Raw genomic sequence first — 12,146 nt, 5'->3', positions numbered from 1 at the left:
ATTATGAAACTTTCCCACTATCCATTTAGGATAGATTTGAATAAATTACACAACTTCCAAAGGATGATTATTCAATAATAAAAATGGATATTAATTCAACTTTATCATTTTTTATTTAGCTTTCACGTGTGCTGGTTGAAGAAATAGGGCCCTCACAATCTTAATTATTCCATAATAATCTATATATCACGTCATTCAAAGATTTTATTTTACGATTTTTACGTGACATGATTAGTAGCCATTGAGTTTTATTTATATTTGAAATATTATAATATTTTCTCACAAATCCTACTTAATGGGTTTAATTAAAATGTTTTTCCATAAGTGGGTCGAGGTGTATTTTAGCACGTAAATAGAGGTTTCATTAATGGTTCAAGTTAGATTTTCTAAAAAACATTGTAGCAGATAATTTATTTGAAAGATTTTCGAACAAAATTTTTCATAAATAATATTTTAATAATTCCAAATTTTGGAGTTATATATTTAGATTTTTTTGTTGGGGCACGTTATTAAAAATTTCCATAAATAATAATTTAATAATTTTAAATTTTGGGTTGTAGTATATTTAGATTTTTTTTGTTGCTCATGTTATTTAAAAAAAAAAAAGTTAGGGATTTTGATATTCAAGCGATTTTGATTTGTGTATTATTATTTTAATTTGTATAAATATATAGATCATGAATTATGAATGAATGTATGATATTTTAATGTTTACCAAATTAAAAATAGTTTATGGGATTATTAGTTTTTCTGTTTTTTATTTTTTGCAATTTAACCATTTTCTTACTCAAATTGATGATGAGCTCGCCCAACCTTCTAACACTCTCTTCACTGAAAAGACAATGCCAAGGAATTGATGCTAATATATTGTCATGATTGTCTCTGATGTCTTTGAAAGCATCAAATTCCAAAATGAAATGTTTTTCCAATTCCACTGCCCCAGAAGCGCAAAAAGTGCACACTCGTTCTTCTCAAGCTTCTTTAGGTCTTTTCCACCGCCATGTTTCACACTGAAGTTGATGTGAGTTAGTTCTTAATTGAGCAATAAGAATCTTTGCTCTCCACATATTGCTAGCTCCAATGTACTCTTTTTGTTGGAGATCACAAATGGGGTTGAATTCCTTAACATAGTACTTCTTCTTTCTTCCCAACTATTTCCCCCCTATACGCTTACGAAACTTCTCCATAACAAAATTCTTTAACTCCTTGCTATTGTGGGATAAGAATTAAGCTAAATATTCCATTTTTGCATCCATTTGTTGTTTTGTCTCATCCATGATTTCTTTCTTTCACACATACTTTCATTGAAAATAAATTTAGGCCATCTACCTACTCTCATTTGCTCAATTCTTTTTAGGTACCTTATGAGACGCACCATAGCAATTGCTTCGATGGGAGTTGTTATTGTTTCACTCAATATTATCTCATAAGGAACATTATGGTATTTAACTATTTTAATATAATATTAAAATTGTAAAACTAAATAGTTAGTGCGTATTTATTTATTTTAAATGTTATATAATTTGATTGTAAATATGGGATATCTCACTTAATCATAGGTTTGTTATTTTAAATTTATTAATAGTAAGTCATCTCCTAGTTAAGATTATGAGTTCATAAGGACTAATAAGTTCCTATGGGTATTTATAGTCCACACATACAACCCAATAGCCAATAAAAACATAGTGACATGACTCTTGTAGGAATTCCAAACACCTAGGTCTATTCCCCATTAGTGTGCACAATCTAGGGGATGAAATTTACTTATTTGCACCATAGTCCCTTAAATAATCTCCATTCCTTTTAGGGCTTTAGGGAAAAATTGTACAAAAAATTATCGAAAATCCAATTGTTACAAGAGTGCTTATAGAAGTCTTTACATAGGCTCACTCATTATTCTTAATGAGAACTCCTCACGTGCATACTATTCTAGCTCTCAGCGTAAACTCCAGCTCTCAAAACTAGTTTTTCAACATAGAATATGGCTACCACCCCTTGTAGCACCCCAAAATTTTATTTTCCTTCACTTCTTCCTATCTAACAATCTGCACCCCACTTTCGTTTGAATTAACTCTTATTTTATTGACTCATACTCTTTATAAAGATTATTATACTCAATCCATGCTATCATAATTAGGTGAGTTGTCTCTCCCACCCACCTCTTACATGAGTGTACATACCCTCATGCTTCAATAACTAGTGAGGTGACTCTTTTACCAACCTCACACATGCATTCAATGATTGGCTCTCAATAAGTCAAAGGAGGATTCCATGGTAATGACATATAATATAGAAAAAGTGACATGAGATTATAAGCATATGGATTTCCCCTTGGACCCCCTTTGAGCACCCTCTCTTGTGTTTCATAGCCCCCTATGACTCTATGTTTATTCATCTTACAACCAATGATATATTTTATTTTATCATTTTCCATGTACAATGTTTACATATTACATCAGTTGACCCCAATCATTTATTATATTTACAAATATACATTTTTAATCTTGGGATCAAAACTAGAATGTTAAAAGGTGTTGTCTAATGAGGCGACGATTTCACTTGGACAACAAATTTCTTATCGGAATCCTGCAATTTTTTCAAGAAGTTCGACCGTGGGAGTGTTTGAATCATTTTTTGATGGTGGAAATGGCTTCAACGCCATCAAGAACCCATGGGGTACTCAAAATTCTAAAGCTTGACAACTGTAACCCCAATTTCCAAACAAAAAAAAACGTTGGATTTTGTCAAATTTATGTCGAATTTTCCAATTTTTTTAGAGCAAAAACATCGTCTCCTTAAACTACTCAAACCCAATCCCTATAAATACAAATACATTAATATTATAATATAGATTACTTAAAAAGAAATAAAATCCCAATTAAAAAAAAAAAAACAACAACAACAACAAACAAACAAACAAACAAACTTTTTCAAAATTTATGTAAAGGTTATTAACCATTATTTATTATAAATGATGGAAAATTAAATAATAAGTCATATAACAATTACATGGAGTAATCCTTTTAAATTTCAAATATTGTATTTTAATTTAATTTAATATGATAATTTTTTAAGATCCATCACTTAGAAGATGTTAGCTCGTAATCTTGAAAAGCAAAGCATGTGATCTTTTCCTCAATGTAAAAGGTGTGTTAAACATGTTATTTCAGCCCCCCGACCTTTGAATGCTCCCTATGAGTCTACTCAAAATAAATGAAATGAAATGATATTTTAATGTCCACGAGAATAAAAATAGTTTATGGGACCATCAGTTCCCTGCGTTTCGCCTTTTGTAATTCAATCATTTTCTTATTCAAATTGATGATGAACTAGCCCAGTCTTCCAACAATCCCCTCGCTGAAAAGACAATGCCAAGAAATTGATGCTAACATATTCCCATAACTTTCTCTGGTGTCTTTGAATGCATCACATTCCAAAATGAAATGTTTTTCCAATGCCACTACCCCAGATGTGCAAAATGTACACACCCGTTCTTCCCAAACTTCTTTAGGCCTTTTCCACCATCTTGTTTCACACAGAAGCTGATGCGAGTTGGTTCTTAATTGCAATAAGAACCTTTTCCCTCCATGAAATGCTAGCTCCAGTGTACTCTTTTTATTGGAGATCACGCGTAGGGTTGAATTCCTCAATGTAGTACTTCTTCTTTCTACCCAACTCTTTTCCCCATACCCGTTTACAAAACTTCTCCATAACAAAATTCTTTAGTTCCTTGTTATTTGTGGTACAGGCATTGAGGTAGATATTCCACTTTTGCATCCATGTGTAGTTTTGTTTCATCCAAGTTTTCTTTCTTTCACTCATGCCTTCATTGAAGATAACATTAGGCCATCTACCTACTCCCATTTGCTCAATTATTTTTAGATATCTTATGAGTCACACCATAGCAATTGCTTCGATGGGAGTTGCTCATGTTTCACTCAACATTATCTCATAAGGTACTGAACTTTTTATTTTAAAATTGCTCATGATCAAGCATTTTTGGATTTTCTCAATTTGTTTCCATTTTGAGATGGGGGTGCTACTAGCCCACAATTCACACCCATATAGCATCACTGGACAAACTAGGAATCCAAAAAGCACTTTAATCATTTTCCAATCCCATAACTCTGCCTCTCTACATATGTTTTAAAGAGCATATAATGATTTCCACCCTCCTAAAATTCGCTTCTTTCTGCAATCCTCCCAATTAAATTTATTGTTGAAATCAATCCCAAGATACTTGTACTCGTTTACTTCTTCAAGAATGTTTCCTTCAAAGAAGAACGTATGTTGCCTCTTCTTCTTTTTATTAGATCATTATTTTGGTCATGTTAGTATAATTTGACTTGCATCCCCACTACTCTACAAAAATGCTCAAGGGAATATAGGTGCATCTGCAATCCATGGGCCGATCTAGAAATCAATAAAATATCATCAACATATAAAATAAGCTTTATCACAAACTCCCTTGACTGAACACCATCTCCACCTTGCAGATTTAGCCACTCTTCCAGTTTATCAATATATAAACCAAAAAGAGTAGGGGATACAGGGCAACCTTGCTTGACTTCAATGTCACTTCTAAAGCTTTCTAAAATACCCGCTGAGGTTCTAATTTTGACTTTCACCTCTTCATAAAGTCCATGGGCAGCAGCTCTATAATGCAAAGGAATTTCAAGTTCTTCCATTCTACGCCACAATTTATCTCTTGGGACGATGTCAAATGCCTTTCTGAAGTCAACAAAGTAGCAAAATAATTCTTCTTTGGCCCCCCAAACCTTTTCAATAATGTGTCTCGATGTGATACCACGATCCACTATAGAATGCTTCGGCCTAAAAATTGCTTGTCCTTTTGCCCTATTTTCTTTTACTTCTGCCGACTTACTGATTCTATTTTCTACCATGTTGTCGAAAATCTTTGCAAACAAAGGATTGATCATAATGGTTCTATAATTGGAAGGATTATTAATGCCTCCACTTTTTAAAAAGGGGTATTGCTAGGCTAATCGTCCAGTCCCTTGGGAATCCTTATTGAATGATGTTGTTGAAAATTTCCATGATGTGCGGTGCAAGAGTGTTCATTCCCCATTTTAGGTACTCTGCTTGAAGTTCAACCAAGTCCTTTGCCTTTCCTGTTTTCAGCTTCTTAATTCCAATCTCGACCGCTTGTAACGTGAAGAGCTTTGCAGTTGTGTTGATCATGGGGGAGGCTCAGCCTCTGATTCTTTTTCATAGAGTTGTCTTGCATTTTCAAACCAATGATTAGTTGTAATATTATTTTCGATTTGCTTCTTCCTTGGTTGAAGTTCTTGCTAGAAAAATCTTTGGGTTATTCTTGCCTAGATATATTAACTCTTCTCGCCTTATTTGCATGAACTCATCTTTTTTCCTTTTTAGTATCTGCTTATATAACTTTACATTCATATTCTCCTTGCTTGTCTTTTTCAAGGTTCTCCTTGCCATTTTCCATTCCTCATCAAACCAAGCATTTACTAGAAAATAATTTGATTATGATTTCCTATTTTTTGCTATTTTGCACTTCTCAAGTGCACTTTGAATTATATTTGTTACATCATGACTGTTGAAGCTTTGGAAACCAGTTTTCTCCTTCTGAATTAATCTCTCTAGCATTGTCTTGAAGATAGTACAATTTTCTTGTGTTAGAAGAATTTTGCCCCTTGATAGTGATTGTTGAGAACATTGGGTTTTCCTCCCATGTTGCCTTTCTTCTAACCATGATAACTATATATAAATTGGGTTATGGTTTGATTTTAAGTCCCAAATATGCTCTCCAATCTTAACTTCGTCTATATTTTCTATCAAGCTTTGTGAATAAATTCAATGACACTTGCCCCATTATATGTGTTGCAAGTGAAGTTCCCAAACATTTTCCATATATCTAGACCATTGAAAATAATTAAGTTGAAAGCACCAAACAGTGTAAGCAACTCCTCTCCAAAATGATTGCTAACTTTGTCATCTTTTGAACATCTCCATCGGGGATGCTCCTCTTAAGTGAGCCATATAGGATTGAGATCTTCTTTAAAACAAAGAATACTAGTTTGTTCATTTGTTTTTCTAGCATTGAAATCTCCCACTAAAAGAACTTCTCCCTGCTGAGAGTGCGCGACAATATCTTGATTTAAAGCTACATATTGATCCTTGTTGTCTAGCGCCTTATTTTTTGTAAGTTTTTGAGACTTGAGGGGGAAAATAACATGCTGCAATTCTTATGTGATTCTCATTCTCTGATATTTTGAACCATAAATATTGTTTATTTGCATCTTCTTTCATTAACTGAATGTGACGACCTTCTTTTTCTTTCACTCAAACTAGTATTCCCCCATACCTTGTTCCAAACTGCTAACTTCAAATAATCGTCAAACACAAGAGTTTTGCAACCATCATGTTCATGAGTTTCCGTGAGACAAATTATGTTCCTACCTTCCGTAATAGGCCCTAACCCAGGTCCCCCCCCCCCAGGGTAACCTCTACAATTCCAACAAACTAAACTTAGGTAGACCTGGGTAGGATTTGACTGCTACACAGTTTGCCACATAAGACTCAAATTTGAGTCTTCACCCCTTTTCATCCATGTTGATCTTGTTGTTTTCCTCCCTATTATCAAATTCTCTATTTTTTCTTTACTTCTAGCTTGCTACCCTGTTTTGCCCTAAGGCCCAAACATTGCAATAACTGCTTTACCATTGTACAACCATGCCCTTTTCCCTTCATTTCTTGCTGCTCTAATTTTCTTCACTTCTTCCCTTCTCTCCTCCTGTTGTTTGTTGTTTAAATCTTCATCTAAGAAGAAGTGTGAGTCTTTCAAGAGTTTCTTTTTGCTCAATAGATGGTGTTTGTCTTGCACGCTTACCATGGTGACTTTAATGGGTCGAGGCCTCTCTTCACATATCTTCCCCACCCTCCTTACTTGGCAAATTTTCCCTTTCCAGTGTAGTTTCTCTTTCATAATGTCCCTTGTCAAATTGAGAGTACTTTCATTCTTCCCATAGTCCATTATTCCCCTGATAATAAAGTTTGTTTTCATGTCCTTTATTTCTTTGTGTTCTCTTTCTTGTGCTCTATGAGCATTTGCATCTTCTTCTTCCTTTGTCCTTATGTAACCATTAGTGTCTTCAACTCTAACTTTAATTTATTTTGGATTGTCTTTCTTATTGTTCTTTTTTGCCTTCTCTTTCAAAAGGTCTATTTCCTGAGATACTTATGTATCTACCTAAGTTGGTTTAGAAATTATCACATCCTTGTTTGCTGCTATTTATTCTTTCATGGTTTGCCATGATGTCTTCATGCTTTTTCATTCTCGTTTTCCTGTCTCTAGAGCCTCTTGTAACATTGCTACTTGCTCTTTTAAAATTCTACTACCTTCCATTAAACATTGATTTGCAAATGTGATCTCTGAAATGTGTGGTCCCTTTTCTATTCTTTGGCTTCCAAAATCTCCAGCCTTGTCCTGGCCTTCATCAGTTCTTGGACATAGATATCTGATTATCAAGTAAGAGGTGTAGATGTGGGATTGTAAATGGTTGACTCTTCTTTATTTTTGTTGCTCTTATTTATTTTCTTTCTCTCAGATTGTTTTCTTCTTCTTTGTTCCCATTTAAGGCGAGTAAGCCTATGCATTAAAATGCCCCGATATTGCTTTGCATTTACCCAAATCCACTTTCATGTTTTGTCTCTTGAAGCAATTTGACTTGACCCAAATGATTTGTTTAAGTGAAGTGGAATTTGACATTATTTTGGATGTTTGTGAAGCTCGTGTATCCAAAGATGGTGTATTTTTATCGTAGATTAACTATTTGTGATATGTGAATGATCCAAAGATTAATATTATGGTTTAAAGGTTTTTGAGTGCCATGTGGAGGGTTTGGTAGTGTGGTGATTATGTAAAGTTTGTTTGTTTTGTTTGTTTGTTTTGTTTTGTTTTGTTTTGTTTTGTTTTTTGTTTTGTTTTGTTTTGTTTTGTTTTTTTTTTTTGGGAATTGTGTGTATACTATATTCTACTTTAATATATAAATTTGTGAATTGTAATTATTATTTTTTTAATTACGATTTATGACAAATTATATTGAATAAATTAAATTTTAGTGTTTATTTTTTTTATGTTAGTGGTCTAGAGTTTAATGGATTTTTTTGGTGTTGTTTCATTATAATTAAATTTGAATTTATATGTTATAAGTCTATCGTAACTTAATTTGCATATTATACTAAGTTCACATTTTATAAATGTATGTATATAAACACTTGCACTCTTTATGCAAATATTGATGTTAATGGTGATTATTAACATTGTTAATTAGTGTGATAAAATCATGTTTTCATTCAAATTATGTACATGTATATTATGCTTATAAGCCCCGACATGGTATCAAAACATATGTGGAATGAAAGCATGTTTTTTGGTGTTTAAGAAGGGTTGTGTCAAGACAAAAATTTATAAAATCATAGAGCGAAGGTTTGAAAAGAGAAAAAACCTAGGAGAGGAGGAGAAAAGGTCATTCATGTTGAAGCACTTATTGATGTTGCCATGAGGTTTATTTTCTTGACATTTTTTAAGAGAAGTGAGGCAAATCTTTTTACCCAAAGAGTTATGCCTTCTCGACCCCTAGGCGATGATTGTTTGCCCCGTACTAGTATGCTTTACAATAATTTTGGGTGTGTTAGTTCTTTTCATTTTGCATATGTTTTATATATATTTTTAGTCTCGTGTCTTTTTACAATGGCCAAATTTATTTTTACAATAACCTATTGGTTATTGTAAGATAATGAAAAATACCTTGAAACAAGGATCTTCAAATACCTAGAATGGAATAACTATAATAATACAGGGCAATAAATGGCAATGAGAAAGAATAAAGGGTTGGTGTCACCTACACACCCAAGGGTGGATTATATGTGTAAATCCTAAAAGATGGAAGAAAACATCACTAGATATACTCAAACAAATAATATGTTTTTATTAACAATATATTAGTTGATCACAAATTAAAGGAATCTTCAACTAATTCAATGATGAGTCATCACTACAAGTAACTAACCACTCTTACCTAATCAAGTGATGAGTCATTAATAAGAGTAATTAACAACTCTCAATTAACTATTTTATAAGTAATTAATGATTAAAATACTAGATTAATTAGCTCATAAACAAAATAGCTCATGTACAATACATTTAGGGCTTTATTTTAACATAATTAGCCTCATTCAAATGAATATATTATTAAAGAACTATGAACTTGCATGGTAAATAGCTTAAATCAACATATATTTCTTCACATACATAAAAATATTATGTTTGGGAATACAACAAAAACTCTATAAGAATTAATAAGAGGTCACATGTCAAAAGGGCCTCCTATTATGGAGTTTGGATAGCTCTATGAGGGCACATGGGCAGTCTACCATAATGATGTCACATTGTAGTAACGTCAATTCGAGGATACAAGGGTAGTCTTCTATATGAGGACATGATGATAGCCTCCCATGTGATGTTATGGTTGTGGGGTGTTCTTGCATGACACAACAATTATGGTGGCCTTCTATATAAGGTTGCAAATGCATTTTCTAGTGTGGTGTTGGTTAGGTGGCCTTAAAGTGTGCAGTTATGCCACCCTTATTATGCATGAGTAGTTATGAATCCCCCTCCCTTTTTTATAATTTTTTTATCAAGTTTATAAAAATCTCTTTTATCAAATTATTTTTTTGTAAAATAGCATGATTGTCCATGGGTGTGTGATCACTAAGCATTTTAATGTATATGGGAAAAGGCTATATATGCAACCCTTATAGAGTATATGAAATTATTTATAGCCAACCTAATCCATCTTAACGCTGGACTTACAAAGCGGTGAGAGGGATCAAATCTCTTTTTACTCTAAGAGAGGTTTGCACCTCAAGAGAGAGATTTGATCCCTCTCGGCGCTTGGTAGATCCAAAGTTATGATGGATCTAGGCTAATTTAATTATTAGCCTTTAAATATCCCACATTAGAGAAGAATACCATGGGGAAAATAGATAGGTTAGGAATACCATGGGAAAAAACATAGGTTAAGAATACCATGGGAAAAAACCATGGGTTAAGAATACCATGGGAAAAAATAATGTGCGAGAGAATTTTATATTTTATATTTTATTTTATTTTATTTAGTTTTAATGTTAATTTTATTTTATTTTGACTAAGTCAAAATGTTAAACATTACAACATCTCCCCATACTAGGTTGGAGAGTGCCTCTTGGCGCAAAAATAAGATTAGTGTGTAGTTAGAGATTTGGGGGGAAAGGGATAAAGTCTAAGTTAAATTTAGAAGATATCATTCAACCATGAACCCTGGCTTAATTACTCCTAGGTGCTTAGAAGTGTTGAAATAATCAAATCAATATCATGTGTTGCTTCAGAGGCTTCATGGAATATCTTAATATGGTGCCTATAAATATTTTTTGCAATAAATTAGAAGTGTTAAAGGTTTCTTTTGAGTTGAAAGTTATTGAAATAAGGACATATGAGATAATTATTACTAAATTCAAGAGTAATGAGAGTGAGTCAAAATAAATTAATTATAATAAATGAGTTAAGCACTTTGTTGCGCTTTGTCCCCTACTCTTTTATGCATTTATATTGGCAAATTTAAGGCATGCTTGGAATAACTGAGATATGACGACACTACTTTAGTTGGAATAATAATCATATTTCTTCTTCACACTAATAACATAGTTCTTCTAGCGAGTTGCCCTACTGAACTTAAGAAGAAACAAATATTTCACCAACATTTATTTTCAATAGTTGTATCTCAATAAATTCTTATAAGACAAAAGTTATAATAATGAAATACAAGAATATTAGCTATGCTAATTTTGTGTTTGATAATAACAACTTAGAAAAAGTTATTTCTTGAAAGATCTATTAAAAATAAGCATATGAGAGAAGCAAAACAAACACAAAAGAAAATGTGTACACGAGATTTATCCAAGAAAACTTTTATTAGGAAAGCTAGCCTTCAAATATATCTTCATTGTCCCTCGCCAATTTTGGCCAAGTTGGTCAGTTGAGACATCTTACAATGGAGTATACCAAACTTATAAACAAGCAGCCTTCACCACATCAGATACCATGGGTGAATACCATAGGCCCATAAAGTACCAATGGTAAACCTGTTATTGATCAAATCAAGGTTAACATAACATTCCACCATTTAAATTTGAATTGGGTTAAACACCTACCTCCCTCAAAGTTTATATCAGGCATCTAGGATTACAACATGTCAACCACCACAATTTTAATGCATAGGTCTATGTCTAGGCCTTACACCGGTGAACCAAAAATTCAAGGGGATGCATGTTTAAATCTATCTTATAGCCATGATCAATTCCAAAGCTCTTACTATTGTATTCTCAAACATATCAATACAAGAACATCACCTTATTTCATTTACGAGATTGTGCCTACTATGAATAAAAGTACATGTATAGAGTAATTATCATCATCTCTTTGCAATTTTCCATGTTGCCATTCATTTGCTCCAAAGTCCTCTTAGATAATGTGAGTGGGAAACATGAAGTGGGAGTCCCCCAACAAAATACTTATATTGCATTCAGTGCATATCAAAATAATTTGCTTCTTAAAATAGTGCATTCATTTTAGATTTTTTTTTTTTTTTCAACGCAAGTTATTATTGTCAAACATCAAGAAAGAAGGACATGCAAAAGAGAAAATTCAACTTCAAACCTATGACTATGAAAAATGAAAGGAAAAATAAAATCCACAATTTAACTCTTCTATATTTTGGCCATATTTTCTAGTTAATGTTGCCCAAAATGCAATAGAGTTTGTTGGAATCATGAATTTGAAGTGTGAAGTTCGCATAATTCGAATGGTGTTTGAATGCACCAAAGGGATTTGCAAGGTGTTAAATCCATCTATGCATTCAAAAATGCATTTTAAAAAACATAAAATCATACTTTTGCTAAAAATTATATCACTAGATTAGGGCATGAAAAAACAAAACATAGAATAGTTTATATATATATATATATATCTATATATATATATATATATATATATATATATATATATATATATATATATATATATATATATATATATAACCAATAAATAAATTAAAATCAATAAA

Source organism: Pinus tabuliformis, chromosome 2_2, assembly GCF_031772625.1.
Source record: "Pinus tabuliformis cultivar Carrire ecotype Pingquan chromosome 2_2, CPIR1, whole genome shotgun sequence".
In the NCBI taxonomy this organism is placed as follows: domain Eukaryota; kingdom Viridiplantae; phylum Streptophyta; class Pinopsida; order Pinales; family Pinaceae; genus Pinus; species Pinus tabuliformis.
This window is presented reverse-complemented; position numbering follows the sequence as displayed.